The 19,351-nt window shown below is 37.8% G+C and overlaps 1 long non-coding RNA gene across 4 annotated transcripts in view; it reads right to left on the bottom strand.

The window, feature by feature from the left end:
* Nucleotides 1–3,840: 3,840 nt before the first annotated feature.
* Nucleotides 3,841–19,351, bottom strand: part of LOC134422990 (uncharacterized) — a 61,337-nt gene continuing 45,826 nt past the window's right edge. The window contains exons 4-10 of one of the 4 annotated variants that reach the window (XR_010028968.1): nucleotides 18,645–18,799; nucleotides 17,762–17,882; nucleotides 7,340–8,220; nucleotides 5,588–7,251; nucleotides 4,864–4,937; nucleotides 4,710–4,781; nucleotides 3,841–4,625 (exon numbers count right to left, since the gene is read on the bottom strand). This is a non-coding gene — a long non-coding RNA (uncharacterized LOC134422990). Of the gene's footprint in view, nucleotides 4,626–4,709; nucleotides 4,782–4,863; nucleotides 4,938–5,587; nucleotides 8,221–17,761; nucleotides 17,883–18,644; nucleotides 18,800–19,351 lie in introns of all 4 variants that reach the window. The other 3 variants (XR_010028966.1, XR_010028967.1, XR_010028969.1) reach the window with 3 other exon arrangements.

Below are 19,351 nucleotides of genomic sequence, written 5' to 3' on the forward strand. Positions count from 1 at the left end.
ATCATAGATTTGTGCTACCTGGTCCATTTTTGACATTTTTTTCATTATGAAGAGTAGTGTGACATTCCTAGTGAAAAAAAAAAGATTATTAAAAAAACACTCACAAAAAACCCCACCAAACAAAATACAACCCAGACATTTATATTATCAGGTCTCATTATAATCTCTTTGTGAACTTGTTAGATTAAAGCAGATTTGTTAAAACATCAAAAATTTTAGGACTATGTTGGAAGCAGCTCTATTTCATGAAGTAGAATCAGGAAAGATAAAAATATGTACTGTGGCCCTATATTCTGTCTGCAGAACTGGGGGGCTTATTTCTGATTTATGTTGAAATACAGGCAGTTTCTGTTCTGTCCCTCATGGCTGTGTGGATTAGTTTCTGTACCTGAAGCTTTCCCTAAATTTCTGGTGTTAGTTCATATCCAAATCGAGGAGGAGGAAGGTGTTCTCATTTCTAGTGGCAATACAAAGGCAGGCTCATCAGAAGATGTAGAGGCTGGGCATTTCTGTCAGTTTCCATCAGAATTGTATTTGAAAGCTGTGCAATTTGAAGATTTACCATGTTTCCTCCTCAGGTCAATACTTGCTAAACTCAAACATAAACTTTCTGTTATGTATATTTGTATTCAGTGTGATAACTGGTTGTTATGAAGTGAAGGCTCTACCACAGCCATGGAAATACTGAGCTTGTAAATACCCTTTAGGTACAGACATCAGGAGAAGTTAATCATTATGCTTCTGCTGCCTCTTTTTCAGTTTGTACTCTTAAAATAATGTGGGAGAAATGGAGTGCAATGGAAAGTTTAATTTTTTAAAATTAAATCTTGATAGGCTTCTGCTTGTATTCTAAGTTCATCCCTGCTTCTATGTGTTGCCATGTAATTTCTGACTAATTTTCAAAATATTAGTGATTTGGGGAGGGTGAGGGAGGAGGAAGAGGAGCTATATTGTGACAAAGAACCTCTTAAATTAAAAAAATTTGCAAGTAGTGCATTTCAAGGGGATGAAATAATCTATTTTAAACTAGGAAAGAACTTGTGGACTCTGTATCTATGGAATAATGTTAGATAAATTTAAATGTGTTAACTGTGTGGTGCCATTACAAGTGCTTTTTTTGGCTGAAAAGGATCAGTGATTTCTTGTAAAATAGAGAGACACCAGATTATTTCAGCTAGCCCTGGCTGGGCTCTTTGGAATGTGGTCTAAGTTTCTGGCACTTGCACTTAAGGAGGATGTATGGGAAGAAAAAAAAAAACAACTAAAGTTCAAACAAAATTACACAAACCTAAATAAAAGAGAAGGCAAGATGTAAAAATTATTCTGTAATGGGTGTGACCATTCAAATGCTTGTAAAAATAATTGGTTACCATTGCAACTGTGGCAAGGAACAAAGATATACGTTAATAGGGAAAAAAAGGTGGTTGGCAAGAAAAACAGGTATTTACATGAGGTACAAGTCAGGATTGCAGGAGCATAAGCATTCTTTTTTTTTATTTTCCCAGAAGACATGTTTGGAGTCTAAAATTGTCTCTATACTGCTTCTATTTCAACTATAAATGACTTCTATATTTAACTCTTTAACTTACTGTGTGACTTCACCATCTGTAAAGCAAGAGATGTTAATGCTGTGGTGTCAGCTGTGCCAAAAAGCAAGTCTATCATATTCATGCTGCCATGGTCCTGAATATCACAGACTATTTCTATCATAGAAATTCTTTGACTTGTGGTTTTAGAGGTACAATCAAGTGTGTTTCTGTACTTGCTTAGCAGAAGTTATAGCATTGATGCAGAAGCTGTTGGGTTGGATGTTTTAAATCATCTTATGCCAGAAGCCAGGGAGAAAAAAAGAGCTTAGAGGTAATTAAAAATCCCAACAACTCCAAACCTCATAACAAGCCCTTAGTTCCACCTCTGCTGTACTCGAGCACGGTGATGGGCACACTGGCGAGCAGCAACTGATCTCTCATGGATGGGAAGTGCATTCCCTCTCTCTTCCTCCACTGCGGTAAAAGCAGTGCTCCTATTATGTCAAGGTCCATTGCATTTACTGCAACTTTGATATGCTTGACCTAAAAATATTGCTGTGAGTGAATTATTTACAATGACAATGAGGAGCAATTTTCTGCAATGTTTCTGTGGCCTGCGGGCATTGTACTGAGTACATATGTATGTTATTAACAAAACCCATGAAAATTACCATGAAACCTTTCCACAGTATATCACAGTTATCGTCGCCAAATTGGGATTGTTCTGTGGCTTTAGAGCATAAGGAAACGTATGTGCAAGCCAGCATTTCTTGTGGGGAGTGGAATAATGGAACTGTTTTCCAGTGAATATTAAGTAACTAGTCTGTAGAGGTTGATTTCAGGTTGTATGAAGTACTACATGTCTGTGCACTAAGGAGACATTTTTCCATTTCTATACGAAAACACGGTGTAACTAAAATCACTGATAAATGCCCATGCTAGGCACCATTAAAAAGTCATTCTTCTCTTCAGAAACCAGTAAAAACTTGCAGTCAAGTTGGAAATATTTCATATTTGCAATCTGTGCTATCTGTGCCTAGGTCAATGCTGGCTGAGGTTTGTGCACCCTGACTTAGTGGGGTATGAATAGTTCTTCTTCCATTAGTAAGTATATGGAACAAAATGATGACTGAAATCAGGAGAGATGCGTGTTTTGAGGGAAAGTACTGCCTTAAAAAAGGATGTAACTTTATCTTTTTCTTGCAGTGGAGTCTGTTCCTCCTCAATGCTAATCATTCAGGCATTATCAGTTAGCAGAGAAAATATATATACAGAAACCACTCATGTTCCAGGATATTAGCTCTTCCCAGAGTTGAGAAATTCCAGATTCTTCTGTTTCAATAAGTATTTTCTCTGTTAAGGGCACATAACGCATCTACAACAAGCATTAATAAGTGTTTCGCAAAATGAAGAGCTGGTTTTTAAGTTTCAGTAAAGAACTTTGTTTTGTAACAAAAACATACTAGCTACAACCTAATTTGAAATTTTCTCTTTCTAGACAGAATGTATACCTCTGATTCTTTTAATATGATCTTTATCTCCCTGCAATATGTAAGTCTTTAGTAATTCAAATTCCCATTTTTGTAGAAATGGGTAAACCTAAAGATACAGGCTTATCTGTGAACAGCATTGCTGAGAAATCATTTATCCATTGCAACTCTTCCTTTTAATACTTTACTCCTCTGTCTCTGACCAGGATAGTATTCAGTGAGCAACAGAGCATGTGGGTTCTTCTCCAGTAAATATTGGAATGAAAAAAGATAATCTTCCCAAACACCCCCTTTAAATAATGTCCAAATAATTTCAGGATTTATATTGCTATTGTGGTCATGTTTTTTGAGTCTATAAATGTTAGTTTCACATGTAACAGAGGACTGATCTCTTTCATGATTGAACTGCTGAAATGCATTCCTACCATTTAATTAGACAGATAACAGTTCAAGAAGTGGCTATAGATGTATTGTTCCATGATAGCTTTGACACTTTTCTGTTCAGTTCCTACACAGAGAAGCATGGATAGACCAAGCAAGCTTAGTACACAAGAGTACTTGTGTGACTAATGTGCTGAGTAAACTTTGTAAATAGTCCCACTAAAGTACTCTTTATAAACATTCCCATAATGAGAAGAATGATATGAGTGATATGATGATATGCTGCGAGTTTTCCTGATTTTGTAAGCAATTTCTGCTGCAGAGTATTTGAGTCTAAAGGTAGAACTTACCTTGGATGATTGTGTGAAGTGAGAAATATAGACTGGTTCTTTTGTGTGTCTGACCAGGTTAAAAAAGGTTGCAAAGAAAGAAGGACACAGTTGTGAGCTTATTTACACTTTATTTTCTTATTGCAAAACTCAGAGCATGACATAGGTACGCTGTTTACAGTAACTTTAAAATTTAACCACTTTTCCATTATTATTTCTAGATCTACATTTCTTTGTCGTCTTTCAGATCCCTAAAAATAGCAAATGCAATAGTATTTTTTTAAATCAGTTTAATGTAAAATTAATTCATATTTTTTGATGTAAAATTTTTATCCATAACTGTTAAATCCCATTTGTTCCCAGTTGTATTGTCATAAGTATAGACTAAACTTTTGAACTCTTCAACATTGCCTAGTTAAATGGCAATTAAATATTCTTTCCTCTTATGTCAGAATCCTTAGGAGTGGATATACAGAGTTTCCTATCCTGTCATTTTTTCTGCATACATACTAAATAAGAATTTTCACATTTTCATGGTACTGAACCCTGTGAGAACAATACTCCAGAAAAAGGCAGCAAGTTTTTTTTCCTAGTCAGCTAAGCTAAACACTCAAAACCAAGCAAGCAAAAAGTCGATACCCCCAACTATTTTTCTGACCAGAGAACTGTAGCTCATAAGAAGTGTTTGCTTCTCACTATTGCCTTCAGAGCTGCTGCTCCTCTTAACAGCAACTGTACAATGTGGGGCCACAGTTGCATTCATTGTTCAGTGAGCTTGTCCACATAGTTAAACCCACCGACAGCAATGAATGTTGATTGTGACCTTTTTGTAAAGCTTGGCAGGGTGAGGGAGAAACATCATAAGATGGTTAGGTTGCTATCTTCGGTGTTAAGGCCTGAAAGCATGAAGTAAGGAGGAGGATGGTTAGCTGGAGGGTACAATCAACGGTCGATGGTTTTCACTTTAATTCCAAACTCACCGACAGCGTTGAATGTTCACTGAAGCAACCACTACAACAGAACTCCATTGACTTGACTGCATCCTCAAATCTCTGAAAGTAGGGGGGGGAAATCAAAATTCACGCAGTGATTTTAATTATACAGATGATGCAACTTGAATCATTTTTCTCTTACCGACACCAACACCCTTCTCTGCTGATCATGTTTCAGTCTTTCTGCAAGGAGCTGGCAGTTTCCCAGACTTCTTTCTATGAAAAGAAAATATGTTTCTCTTACTCAGGCTTTAAAAATAAAGGTTAGAGATCCAGGCACGAGTGGATTAATGTTGTCTGTTATTTCACAAGACTGAACTTCACAGAAAAAACATGAGATCCCATAAATGAACAGAGCTGGATAAGAGTTTTAAAAATTAGTGTTGCCAATTAGAGATTTCTCAATTGAGAAAAATTTCTTCTATTGCCATGGTTCAATTGGATAAAAACTTGTTTAGGATTGATAAAAATAAATTTTCTTTAGAGAAGGCTTAATTTTTCAAAAAATATCTCAGAGACAGAAGGCCTTTTTTTCCTTACAAATTTTCACACATGCAGAACCTGTTGTGATAGTTTTCAGGAGGAAAAAAGGCAACTGTCAAGGCTTGACCTATATTTATTGTAATTTTTTTTTGTTTCAGCATGTTGTGCACATCCAGCTGATCATCACACAGTGAAGTCCTTATTCTTAAAAATTTCCACAGTAACACAGCACTTTTTCCTAATCTTCTGAGCTTTCCAACTCAATTGTCGTAATTATTACTAAAAATAAATAATACTTAAAAATTAAGGTTGTGGGTTTTGTGTTGCAGAAGAATTTTAGAAGCTGTATAAGAAGACAAAACATGGTAATCTAGAAATTTTACCTTATTTTCATTTGTGAGCAGAGTTCTTATGCAGGTGTTCTTGAAGCTCAGCTTGTCAGAGTTCTTTTCTGCTAGGGCTAGGTCTACTCTTAACTGTGCTGAAATTCCGTGACTGATTCATTGACTTACATGAATTGCTGTTTGTTTGTTTACCTTATCCTTTGGACAAAGATGCTCTCTACTCTCTGTGTCTCCCATCCATTGTTATTTATAAGGCTTTATAAATGTTTGGGTTTTGTCTGTACTTGTGTTAAGGGAACCCACACGTAAGAACTGGAGTTGATCAGTGTGCTGCCCCAGCCTATTTTGCAAACCAAGACTATGACAAGGACTTGGTCCTAACCGTTTCTTTCAATGAATTGCTCTGCGTGTAGAGGTATTTATTGCATTATTTGACTCAACTGTGTTTTCCATCGAATACAGCTAAAAGAACAAGTCATTAATATAGCCTACTGGAGAACTAGACCAGAGCAGAATAAATTGTTATGGTGGCCTAGATGTGTTTTGTTTATGAAGGCCACTTTGATTATGAATATAGCTAAATCAAATACATTTTAATTAAATGTGGCAGCCCACCTTCCTTTCCCAATACAGCAGCAGAGGATATTTGCTGCCAATACTTTAGCTGTGATTATTTTTAGTTCTCCGTTTATTTGTACTGAAATTTCCAAGGTTTAATTCCATGGATGTTAGGAGAAGACCTCTGCACACTGGCATGAGTGATGAGAGAATAAGGCTCTCCAACTCAGTCTTACATGCATCTGTTCAACTTTGTTCTAGCCAAATGAATAAACTTTATGATTAAGGGTTGCTCATATTTAACATCTCCCCTATTATAAGCTTGTTTTCTGTTCTCCATTTCTTTCAGTACTCATTCCTATGCCCTTATTCCCTGCTTCCATCTGTCACTTCACATTTCAGTTGGGGGCTTGCCTGGTTGATATCTGGCAATTGGGATGGGGTGCAGGGGAAGGAGAGGAGCTGTGTAGAGCTTGTGGCTGGGTGGATTGCATCTTGGAAGGAATTACTTTCGCAGGTTGTTATTAATGCCTCCCCACCCCCCATAATGGATCCTCAGTATTTCCTTGGTCACCTAGCCTGTGAAATGGGCTGAAACTTCTAAGTAAAAAAGGTATTTCTGGATTCCAGCCCTGATTCCTGATGTGTGCAGGTTATGCAGGGTAAATATGCTTTCATCTTCCTTCATCTGGCTTTCATTTTTTTTAAATCCCTTATTGGGCTTAGCTAGCTGTTACAAATGCCAGCTTTATTTTAAATTTTATTTCAGATCTGCAGGCTTATGTGAACATTCAGATTGGATGTATTTTTTTTTATTTAAGGTTAGTAGGTCATAAATAAACCAAAGCACTTTCCTTGCTTTGAGCAATAGGGTCATGATGTACATGAAATATCGCTTGAAAAAAACTGCAACCTAACGTGAATTGACAGAGGTACATGAGGAAGTAGTTCATCGTGTCGCTGCAAAGGCCATGGGGATTTGGACTGCTAGGGCCACCTGTCTTAGGAATAGATTAGATATCTTGTCTGATGACCTGCACTTAATTTAAGTGACTGCCTTTGCAAGTCCTTCCAGAGGGCAACTGTGTGAAGTAGAGCATCTCATCTTCAGTCTTCTGTCCTTTTCCTCCTCTTGATGGCCTGACCTAAATTGAAGATATGGTTGTTGTGCTTGCACAAATAGACAATTATTTCAATACTATGTGAGCTGCATCTTCAGTTCTAATTAATTACCTTTTCCATTTTGACCTTGCTATGTTGAATCAAAAGACCAACACTCCAACTTCATTGTAGTGGTTAATGCTGGGAAGCTGTTATACAATATACTCATGTTAACAACTGCCTTATGCAAAATAGAGGCAAAAGCTCCCTCTCCCTGTTTAGAAAAGCTGTCAAGTACTACTCTGCCCTGCTTATTGCCCCACCTTTTCCTTTCTTCCTCCTCTCTCACCCACACAGATGAGATGAGATATGGAAGATGTCAACCAGATCACAGTCTGGCTTGCAGGCCACTTCGAACAGCTGCCTTAGAACTGTTACCACCTTTACTGCTGGTACAGCAGGGAGATTGCTTAGGTGAATACACAGAACTCAGCCTTGAGGCTCTTGTAGCTTTTGGTGCTTTTTCTAATTGTGCATTAAAACAATCTATGTGTACTGCTTAAAATACTGTGTTAGCAAATTTATGAGGTAGATACTTCACGTGGTTTACAGCATCATTTTTCTTTCGCTGACATGGAATTGTTTGTTAGTGGAAGGTGGAGTTAAAACTTTCTGCAGCCAAATATTCGTTTGTATAAAAGGAAGACAACGGAACAGTGTTCATACTGATACTGCAAAGTTATCTCATGGATGCAGTTGTTGGCTACTTCCGCCTCCCACTTGCCCTCTCCCACTGTCTGTCAACAGACTTCCAGTTAAACACTTGGGGACAGGAAGAAATGCAGTGTGTGGACGTGTTTTTTTTAATTGTCTTGCAAAAGTGAATTCCAGGGGCAATGTGTAAAAATGGCAGAGGCACATTTGGGATCAGATTCTCAGCTAGAGTAAACTGACACAGCTCCATTGACGTCAGTGGCATCTGGGTTTACACCAGCTGACACCTGGATGCTCATCTGGAAAAAAGTGAATTAGAATGATCAGTTATTGGTTCTTATAATATAAATTTTTTGTGTTGTGTTCATCATTTTTATTAAACCTTTCTAAAATGACAAACTTTCATGTTGTATTGACATTTTACTTTCAATAAATCAGCAGTAATACTAAATCCCAGTAAGTATTGACACTGCTGTGCTTCCACTGAAAGGAATTAAATCCAGTTGACTGTAGTTATTAGAAATTCAATTTGTTCTTAGATGACTTTGAGTTGTATGCTGAAAGGTGAAGAATCTGTGCAGCTATCAACAGGACAAAATGAAAAGTATTTGTTTCTTCTGCGATCTAAAAATCTGCAAGAACAGAAGCAAATAACAATCACTGTAACCTAAGACTCTGACTGTGTCCTACAGACACTAACTGCAGTTGTTTCTGCAGTGTGCTGGAGTGCAGCATCAGCTCCTAATGCACTATATCTAAGGCGAATGTTTTACAAGAAATCCAAACGCACAATCACCATGTTTTCATGTTGCCTTAGACCTATGGAAACATCTCTGTTAACGTCTGGTGGAAAAAAAAGTTTGAGGGAGTATTTCACCATTTACTGGAGTACAGCCATCTCTGGGGAAGAGGAGCAGCTGTGTAACATCTTGAAGCGCTAGTGCATGCCAGCCTGAGACAGGAGCAAAGAGTTGTGATTGCCATGTTTAAATTCTGCATTCTACAAGGCTGCTTTTTGTACATTCCTGGTTCTTGCTCATAGAATAAGAGGGTGGAAAAACAGAAAACACTTTCAGGTGAAATATTGTCCACAAAACTGGTTTTTAAACAAAATCAAACTTGTTTGACATGCACAGCCATCGCAGAGTGATCTGAAGTTCACTGTCTTATCAGTGTTCTGATGGCCTAGAAACTGTGACATCTCCACACATGCTGCTTTGTGTGTTTGTAGGCTTTGATGAAGTTTTTGAGTAAGTTTGCTGTCCAAAAATTGACTTTGCTCTTGAAATGAAACCCATCAGCTAATATTACGTTTAAAACACATGCTATGAGGTGGGATACTGATTAGCCAAGCTAATTTAGGAACAGAACAAATGTGAGAAGCAGCAGTGATATTAGTTCAATCAGATATTTGATTGCGCTTCCAGAAATAATTTAATTGCAGAGTTCAAAACTATACTTTGCCCATTAGAGTTCTACCTGATTGGTATTTTGTTAAATCTTGATACTAAAGAAACTTCCAAGCCCATATTTAATGTGAAAGCACACACAGTAATATTGGCTTTTTGCTTACTACTTAGATTTATTACATCTCAATCAATATAAATTGTTACTCTTACTTAACAAATCATAGTTGCACTCATGTTCTAAACAGACTTTTGTGTCTGCCCGTTTGAGCCCAACTGCAATTTATTACTGCATGTTGTTAGTCCTGTTTGACATTGTAAGCACTTTTCCAGCATACAGGATTCAGGCCCTGGCTCTATGAGATTTCCTTTTTATTTAAAGCCAAGAAATTGGTAAATAAATTCTAATACTGCCTGCAACTTCCCAATCTTATGGATCACAATTCTCTACTCTTGGTTACTGGAACACATTACCATTTATGGAAGATATGCACATATTTCAATGTCCATAAATCATAGGCAAACATCTGTTCTTTAGATCAGTAGATGGAGTATGGTAACTGGTTCTTACATTAATAGCCATGAAGTAATGCTCACCTAGTGATGTTATACTTTAATATTTTAGCAAATATTTCAGTAATTTAACTTTTCAGGCAATATTAATCAAAGCAGTAGAAATTGCAAGCATAGTCTGGCATAGAGTTCTGTGTAGCCTGTACCTGAAAAATGCCAAGTGAAAGTTGTAAGATAGTGGGTAAATATTCACAGCAACATGATCAACCTGGCTAAAACACAAAAGGTTCTGTTAGTAATTCTCTCTGCACTCATTGCTGCCTTTGAAGAGAATTTCTTTCCCTCCCCCTTCCTGTGATAGCTTTAAGCAGGCACCCTTTTCTCATTTGATGAATCTGGACTGTGTGTAGTGGTCTATATTGTTGTCTTAGTAGTATGATCTATTTCCCACGTGACCCTGCAGGCAAGGTTCTAAGGCCAATAACTGTGAAGCTGTGCTCTGAAAACATATGGTGTGTGTGGAAACCAGGGCTGTGCATGAGGCAAAATGTAAGAGGTGGGAAAGACAATATTGTAGGATAGGATGGGCACAGGATGGAAAGGCAGAGGATAAGAGTTTTCTTATTCTGTCTTCAGTCTCAGTGTTTGGATTTTTGGATCAAGTGATTTCAGTTGTAAAGAGAAGAATCTTCAGCAACTATCCTGTCTAGCATTTATGTCACGCCTTTATTTGGTTGTCATATATACTGTGGGTACATTGGTTGTTTTTCAGCATCTCCTTTGTGTTTGTGTTCTTTTTCAGGAGCAGAGACTTGATACTTTGAGACTAGCGATATAAATGTCAGCATAGTTGAATTTTCATAGGAAGAACATATGTGTAAAAATGGAGAGCAAAAACATTCTATATTTTTAAAAGTTGAGTCCTACTGTAGTCAGCCATAGGACAGGAGACTGTAGTTCTTTTTCAGCAGAAAATGGACTTGCTTTTAAGTTACCTACTAATCTTGGTATAAAACCTCCCAAACTGCTTCAGAATTAATTCAGAACCCCCTTTAAGGATTTCTGGAGTTCTTCAGTACCATTTATATGTTGTCTTTTATGTTCTTCACAGTGGATGTGTTAAACAGATACATATAGAAAAACATGCTTGTGGGCTCTCAAAACCTTTTGTTTAACTTTTGCTCCTGATTTTTTGAATAATTTTCTATAAAAGGTGCTGTGAGTGTAGGTTTGCCCAAGAGATCCTCCATGTGTCCATCTCGCTGCCAGCGCAGAGTGCAATAGCAATTGGCTTTAATATCCCATCCCCCTCTTCATTCTGTGTTGCCATAGGAATGGTCTGCGAGAATTACCAAATTCAAATAATTATAGTCCTGCTGCACAAAGTTTCTTTTGATCAAGAGCAAGTCATTTGAACCCTGATGTTTAGTGGGTAATACTTACAGCCTCATAAAAGTGTAGTGATGGCTGATATCTCATAGTGCTTTGAACATGTGAAGTGCTATATAAACAATATAGGGCTATTGCACACAACTCAAGCTATTAGCATTTGAGGCACAGTGCCCCAGGCCCTTGGAGGGGAAGTCACGTCTTCATTGGAAAAGAGGCACCTTTTTGAGTTTTGTCTGCTTCCAGATTAGGTATCAGGAGCTCTCGAGGTAGTGTAGAGATATGAAAGGCTTGTTTTTTCAAATACTGTGTCTACTACTCTGCACTGGATTCTAACAATTAGAACTGTTATTCTAAAAATGTGTGGATGGTAAATCATTGCCTGGTTGCATTATTTCCTTTGCTGTAATTGTATTTTGGCATTTCTGCATTTTGTTTTCCTTTGTGAAAATTCTGTATGCTAATCTATTTCTTACTAACAGCCTCTGTAATCTTCATGTGTAATTTGAAACAGATGAGAAATTATGCTTCATCTTTGTTCCTAAAAACATCACCTTACTTGCAGAATTTAGAGCACAAATGCAATTTGAGAATGTGTAGAACACCCCATGAGTGTTGGTGTGTACATGTTGGTGAAGCCTTGTTCTTAAGGTAGCAATTCAAGTTTAAATAGGCCAGGGTATTTGCCACACAGCTGATGTTAGAGCTGAAGGTACTGCTCAGATGGGAACAGTTTTCCCAGGATTGATGGAATTGCCTGATTTGCTTTGTTTTGACTCTTTTCCACATTTTGCACACTCTGATAAACAAGGGCTCCTGCTTAGGACCCATAAGAGGCACCTCTCCTTGCAATCACTACAACACAAACTCTGGGGCAGTAGAAAGGCTCATGACTATCTTCAGGGAGAAGAGGAAATTCCTTGAAGTCTTTTTATGCCAGTCATTGCTCCAGTTTAAAAACAAAGCAATTCTTGGTCCAGAGTTGGCAAAACATTCTTTTTGCTTTTTGATGGTGTAACTTCTTTTCACCAGTAGAGACTATTCTAAAGGATTGCATTTTTCTGCTTGCTTGTTGTGTGGCTTTTTTAATGTCTCAGGCTAAGCTCTTAGGCATGTTAAATGATGTAAACAAGTTTTGGATTTTTGTTACTGTTATCTAGGAGCAGCCATTCAAAACAAATATGCTATTGACTCAACTCGAAAAAGCTCTGAACACAGAATAAGCTCAGACTTTGAAGGACTGGGCACACAGTTTAAATATTTAGCATAGCAAAACCCATTGCAGTACAATTGCTTGTACAGGATCCAATGATTTACGGCACAAATGTGAAGCATAATCCCATGTATTCAGGGAGCAAATGCCTGGTTAGTTTACTGTTTTCTGGTGGATTTTTTTATCAAGACTGACACACACAAACACAAAATACTTTTTACTGCTCTGACAGAGGCTTTTTAAAGTAATACATATTCTTCTAAAGAAATAAATAGATACAAATTACCAGAACTGTTCTAAGGCCTTATCTTTATTATTGAAAATGGCCTAGCCTTTAATGGTTTGTAATCTGCCTGTGTTTTTGTGGCTTTCTCAACATCCTCCTCCTTGTCCTTGTTGAGCTCAGCTACCCTTTGAAAAGCTTTTTGCTCCAGTGACCACTTTAAACTTTCTATTGACAAAATAAAGCTGAACTCCTAATTTGTTTTTCCAACAGAAGGTGTGAGTTGAAAGTGGTCATTGGCCCAAAAACCTATCGTGAAGACAAAGTTGATTTTAGTGGGAAAGGGGGAGTGATGTCTGGTTTCCTTTTCTCTGTCCTTCAATTCCCACCTCCCAGAGTCCCAACCTCACAGCAGCAAGGTTTCCCTTTTTTGCAGACTTTTGCTACGGCAAGGAAAGGGAGGCCAGGAAATTGTATTTGAGTCCTCAACTCAAATTGGTTTGTGAATCCAAATTCAGTCTTTTAAAACTGTGGGAAGACTGACTGGGAGACTGGCAATGAAGTAAATGAGTGAATGGGTTGAGGAAAAGCATGTACAGCCAAATAAGTTAATAAATTAAACAATTCTCTTTGCTTCATGTGCACTTGTGTAGCTTAAAAATACATGCAAGCATACCTGCAGACATTTAAATGTGAAAAAAGAAAGGGAAATATCTCTTTGTTTTGGAGATCTAAACAGATCAGTACAATTGTAGCACCCAGAAACCTCAAACATTATCAAAATGGGTTTTTCAGCCGCAGGGTCTTGCTTTTCTGCAGTACCCAACACATTTAAATAAAAATTCTGAAATGAATTAGTAGGTTCAGGAGTAAGTGGATGGCATTTTACACAGTCAGGACTTTCTGTAAAAGTCTCAAGAGATTCCCTATCACCATTGTGGTAACCACTCCTAATCACAAATCATTATCTGCACAATCATAGGTGGTACTGGCTATTCTGAGAAGTTTTGTTTCTGCATTTTGTTTCTGGATTTATAAACCATTCTTGTGTCAGTGCCTGCCTCTTCTTGCTGAAGGTAATCAGGGAGCTTGAGGCTCACAGATTACATTTTCTGTGCTGTTCAAAGGTGTTCTATTTGTATTTTTATTTAGAAATATCTGGATGAAATTCCATTTGGAGGGAAGTTCCATCCCTTAAGCCCTATACTCTGAACACCTAAAGCAGAGACATTGTGCTGGCTCTTAGCAGATAGGGTGAATTTCATTCTTACTGAATACGACCCAGGTGCTAAAAAGCTGTAGCTGAGAGTGCTGGGTTAAAAGCACGAGGCAGCTAGGTGCATAAATATTACATGGCTGTATCTTTAATGGGTTCCTGTCATAGACTTGCTTTTGTTTAAAGATTTCCATAACCCTGCTGATTTATTGCATCTTTTCTAGAAGTATGCTGTTAGCAGGAAACTCAGTTGAAGCACTTTCAATCATGTTGGAGGATCATTATACTTTCACTTGAATAACTAATTAGTTGCAAGAAATTAACCACTGCTGTTTAGCACAAAAACACTTTCAAGAAGGGCTTTCATTTTTGTTGTGGAAAATGACCTCAGGCACTTCAGGAGGTGGGGCAGAAAGGAGAAATAATGATCCTGCTGTCTTTTAATATAACTTTTGTTTTCAATTCCACCCAATAACTAGCAGGCAGCATAGCTGTCTGAATAAGGAACTGCACTTGGACTTTGGATAAATGTGTTCTGATCTTTCTGATCCCATGGATCTGGCAGCTGACCTGAACCTATTGATTGACACTGGTTTAAGGTTCTAAAAGCTGTCACTGAAGGCTTGGGAGATGGAGTACAAGACTGAGGAAGAAATAAATTAGTGAATAGGATGGAAGGAAGAATAGAATATGGGTAAAGAAAGGTACAACCAGTCTCATGTTTCTGAAACTTAATTTTCATATTGAGAAATGTAGATTTAAAAATTTTTTTCTTGGCACGTAAAGGTTCCTGTCAGTATTATTGTCACATGGTGTTCACAGCACTACTAATCTAATGTCAAACACAATCAGGTGATGAAGGAGAACAAATAGCTCAAATACTTAGTGATTCACCCTACTTCTGTGGTAAAAACTGGGAGGAATTTGAAGACAAATGATTTCTGAGATCTAGTTTCCTCTCTAATGTAAAATTCATTTAAGCCAATATAAGTAGCAAGTCTTAGACACTTTTTTGTCTAGAACTGCAATTTTTCCTGTTATTGGAGAAATATATATATAAAATTGATCTTAGTTTATCAAATAAAAACATAATAGGATGCACTTACAAATCAGTTACCTTCTTTTGGTCTTCTCCTCTGTCTAGGAGGAGAATTCTTCAGATATTTGATAAAAACAAGAAATATTGGCCAGTAAGGTGAGGGCAAGGGTGAAAGGGGGAATTTATTGGTATTTTTTGCTCTCCTTCCTTTTCTCTAAACACACTTACAAGATTAGAAAGTTGTCTTTGATATGTGTATCTGAGATGTGATATGAAAATGCTGGGAATTATTCAGTGCCAAAAGGGAGGGGGCTGCTCATGACAAACTCCACCTGAATATAAAATATAAAGGTTCCTATAATGCTTTTAGCACTTTAACTGTCTTCTCTGTTCTTTGCATTCTTTTCCATCTTGAAGCAGCTATTTTGGGTATTTTATTGTCAGGATTAGAACCTCGTTCAGCTCTTTATGATTGTATTGGATTACCTGCATAATGTGTCTTCTGTAAATATTTACATAAATGTAGTACATTCTGGTGGCTATGGTTTTTGTTTTGCTTTGGGGTTTTTTGTGTGGTGGGGGTTTTTTTTGTTTGGTTTTTTTTTTTTTTTTTGACTAAATTTGCAACTTTTTGGTATATGAGAATGCAGGAGTCAGAGGTTTGCATATGTGCATATCAGGAAATCTAACTTTTTGCTTTCTAGAGAATTCCTTACCAGGCTTTTTAAAACAATACATTACTCTGAAATGGCATGCAGACAATTTCAAGAAGACCAAGGGATTTAAAAATTCTCCTTCCCTGACGCTCAGGGGAATTGCTTCTGATAATCCCAGTGCTTTTCTTTTGTGCATCACTGAAGATTGAAATCTGAGTGTAGGAATATCACAGAAATCTGTTCAATGCCTTGCAGCTTGTCTCTCAGGTGAACAGTGTGCAATAGCCTAAGATACTTCAGTTCTACACATGGTGAGAGTGTGGTGCAAACACCAAAGCTGTGGGTTCAATCCCCTATGGGTTTTGTTCACTCAGGTGGGACTTGCTGATCCTGGCCAGTCCCTTCCCATCCAGAATATTCTGAGATATAAAAACTCCTCCTTTGTAGTAATCACAGTTGAGTAGCATAGAACTCAATATAAGCCCATTAAGAGACATCCAAGTCAGATGTTAATGACAGATGTCTCAATTTCCCTTTCCCCTCTCTGAGCATGTTCTCTGCTTTGCTCTCATTATCTCATTTTGCTTTGCTTGCTCTTTCATTTTGATCTGTTACTGTTCAATGAGTATAAAATGTCTTCAAATAATGGGTGCTGACTTTGAGCGTAGTTTTAAATTTTGGTTCAGACTTCTGCCTGTGGTTCTCATTGGGTGCATTTGAGTTCTTAGATCTAAATCTTACAATTCCTTTTCACTTGGATGCTCTTATTCATGCCAAATACTTTTTAATCTTCAGTCATCCCATGTCCCCATCTCATGAAAAATATATGGCCCTTCTTAGTCTTGTATAACCAAAAGTATTGGAAAATGTGGAATCTAAAAACCCAGCATATCTAGGGAGAAGAGAGCATAAGACTCTTCTTTAAATAAAAAAACCTTTGAAATACATTAAAACACATAGACAGCTATGCCTGTCCTGCATTTACACTTCAGTTATTCAATGACATCACAAAATCAGAGCTGATCATGAATGAATCGACAGCAGAATAGCCCTCGACCTCTTTACTGAGAAACTGCCTTGAATACATTACAACCCTGAGGGAGAGAAATATTACTTTAAGTGGATTATAGGAAAAAGCATGTAACTGTGTTCCATTTTTTCCATCTAGGAGGCTCCTATGTATTACTTGTGTGTAAATGGAGCTAATTTTCTATTTTCAGTAGCTGTGGTCACATGCAGTTGAAAAGACGAAGTGAGAAAGTGGGTTGGGCTTGTAATGCATTTAAGAATCCTTGCTTTTATTGGGCCTATGCCAAGTAAACCAAATGTGTAGGGATTAGCTCCTAAAGCACATTGCAGGTGATTTCAGGCAAATGGAAAGAAAGTTACACTGTGGGAATTGGAGAGACTGTGCTTGCTGGTCTGATATAGTCCAGAAAGTTTTTTTTTTTTTTCTTTTTCCTCCTTTTTCTCTGCATTTCCTCCTCTACCGAGGATATAAACCAACCTTATTTGTCTTCCTTTCTAGTTTACCAAAGTGTGAGTCTGTAAACATGTCCCCATGCTGACAAGTAAATGTTTTTCTGCAAAATTTTACAGAGCACAAGCTGTAAAAGCTGTATATCTCATCAGTTAATGAATGGTGACGTTCAGCACAAAACACGTCTGCTTCTCTCAAATGGTCAGCAGTTCTCCATACAGAGCTGGTAGTGGGCGATTGAAGTTTTCAGTGTTCAAAACCCCTTAAGTGCAGTGAATGAATATAAATCCACTGTCTTATAGTTAGAAATAATCATTGGAATTTTGCAGTTCCTGAGTGGAATTAGGAATAGTTCCACTGGTCAAAACCAATCTGATCTTTTCAGATTATACCATATCTCATGAAAATGAACAATTAATAGTCTTGCTTGCATTATGGCTTCTTTTTGTCTAATACTTTTATATATATTATAGATATTTGGCAGAGTTGCATAGTCAGAAGCTGAATGATGAACAGAGTCTGCATTCTCTTGGCTTTGGTATTCTGCCCAGGATTTTTGCCTCACAATCCTTATTTGAAGAAAAAAAAAAAGAGTAGGTCTTAAGCCCCAAAACTACTTTACTTCTTATTCTTTCTTGTGCTGTCTTGAGCATTTGTATAGCACTAGTATCAATTATTCAATCAGTGTCTTTGAAAAGCACCTACCAGGCTGCCAGATTCCTGTTGCAGAGAAGCTAGATGGTGCCAGAAATCAGTCACTGCTAAATATTGCTGCTGGCTCCACTCCCCGTCTCTCAAAGTCGGTAAAGTCTAATCTACTGTTCTCCTGTGAAAAGATGGCAGGATGTAAAAATGCCATGTGAAGTTGCTGTTATGTAACAAATGTTTTGCCATCCTGCATGGTTAAGGAGTTAAACTGGTCTCCGGTCTTAAAGTGTGGGTATCTTCTGTTACATGGAATGCTGTTATGTTCAGCTGATGTGGTATTTGTCATTTAGTTCTTCACTTGCCAGACCTTTAGCTCTGTGATTTTAGAAATTCCTCTGTTTTAAAGAACTGGTTTGCTTGCAGTCAAGTCTAAGTAAGGCAGATATCACACTGCCTTGCACATGCACAGAAAACCACCCAGCAGAGTTCCCATAAAGCAGTTCATCTACCCCAGCATTCACCACCCAGATGATGCATGTGCACAGTTGCCATGCTGAAAATTAAAATGGTGTAATATTAAAATTATCTCGGAAAAAGTAATGCTGATGGCAAATGTGCAAACAAATTTGTTCATAATTGCGAATGTATCTTCATGGCATTTCCAGTTTTTATAGAATCCAGGGACCTTTCTAAAAATGCTAAGAGCCATTTTTTTGTATAAGAAGAAATAGAATTAATTTTTCAATCTCACTTAAATTATGCAGATAGTTTTTAGCAGGCATTTAAAACAATCACAACAAAATTAGCCTACTGTAAGACTGATCAAGCTGCTGTATTTCTGTTAAATGTGCTCTACAGCTGGGTTAGGTGCTTAATTGGCACGCAGTACCAAAATAAAAAATCTGAATGCTTAAAACAGCCCATTCAGGGCTTGTCTCACCTTGGAGGAGCCCAAAGCCACTGGGCACAAAGATATCTGCCAGACAACTTCTCTGTTGGGTGGGCCAGGCTGGAGCTGAGCCCCCCTCTGCAGAGGTGCCCTGCAGCTCCCTTCCCCTCTGCTTTCTGCTCCTCTCAGCAGGCATCAGAGCAATCCTAAACATGAGGGAAAATGGTGTCTCCATTACCAGGTGTATTCTCTATTGCCAAATCAGTGTTTGAATTGCTCTTCGCTTCTTGAGGAAACATTTGGGAGCACCCCTCAGTCACAATATCTTGTTGTAGCTGGGGGTGTGTTTAGGTTTGGAATCCAAGGTCTGTGCCCTGGGTGGGTATGTGATTTCTTCAGAGGGAGGCAGTAAAAGTGCCTGCTCCTTTGTCAATTGGCAGAGAAGTGTTTTCAGGGCCAAATTCCAGGAGAGAATTTCTGGCCATATTGTTATAAGGCCAGCAAAAGTTTAAAGGCTGCAGTTCTAGGTCTCTGGCTCTCATTAGTCCCCCAAATAGTTTAGGAGGATTACCTTCAACCTGCTGGCTTCTGAGAGTATTTTTCTGTGTGCAGTTTTTTAGGCAGCTCTACGTATTGCCTAGATATAAATCTCTGTGGATATTTTGGGTATGGATGCTTAGCAGACAACTGCAGTGTTTAGCTGATCTTTGAGTTCAGAACTTTGGTTGCTCTATTTCCAGGACTCTTCTAATTAGGAA

Source organism: Melospiza melodia, chromosome 11, assembly GCF_035770615.1.
Source record: "Melospiza melodia melodia isolate bMelMel2 chromosome 11, bMelMel2.pri, whole genome shotgun sequence".
Lineage (NCBI taxonomy): Eukaryota > Metazoa > Chordata > Aves > Passeriformes > Passerellidae > Melospiza > Melospiza melodia.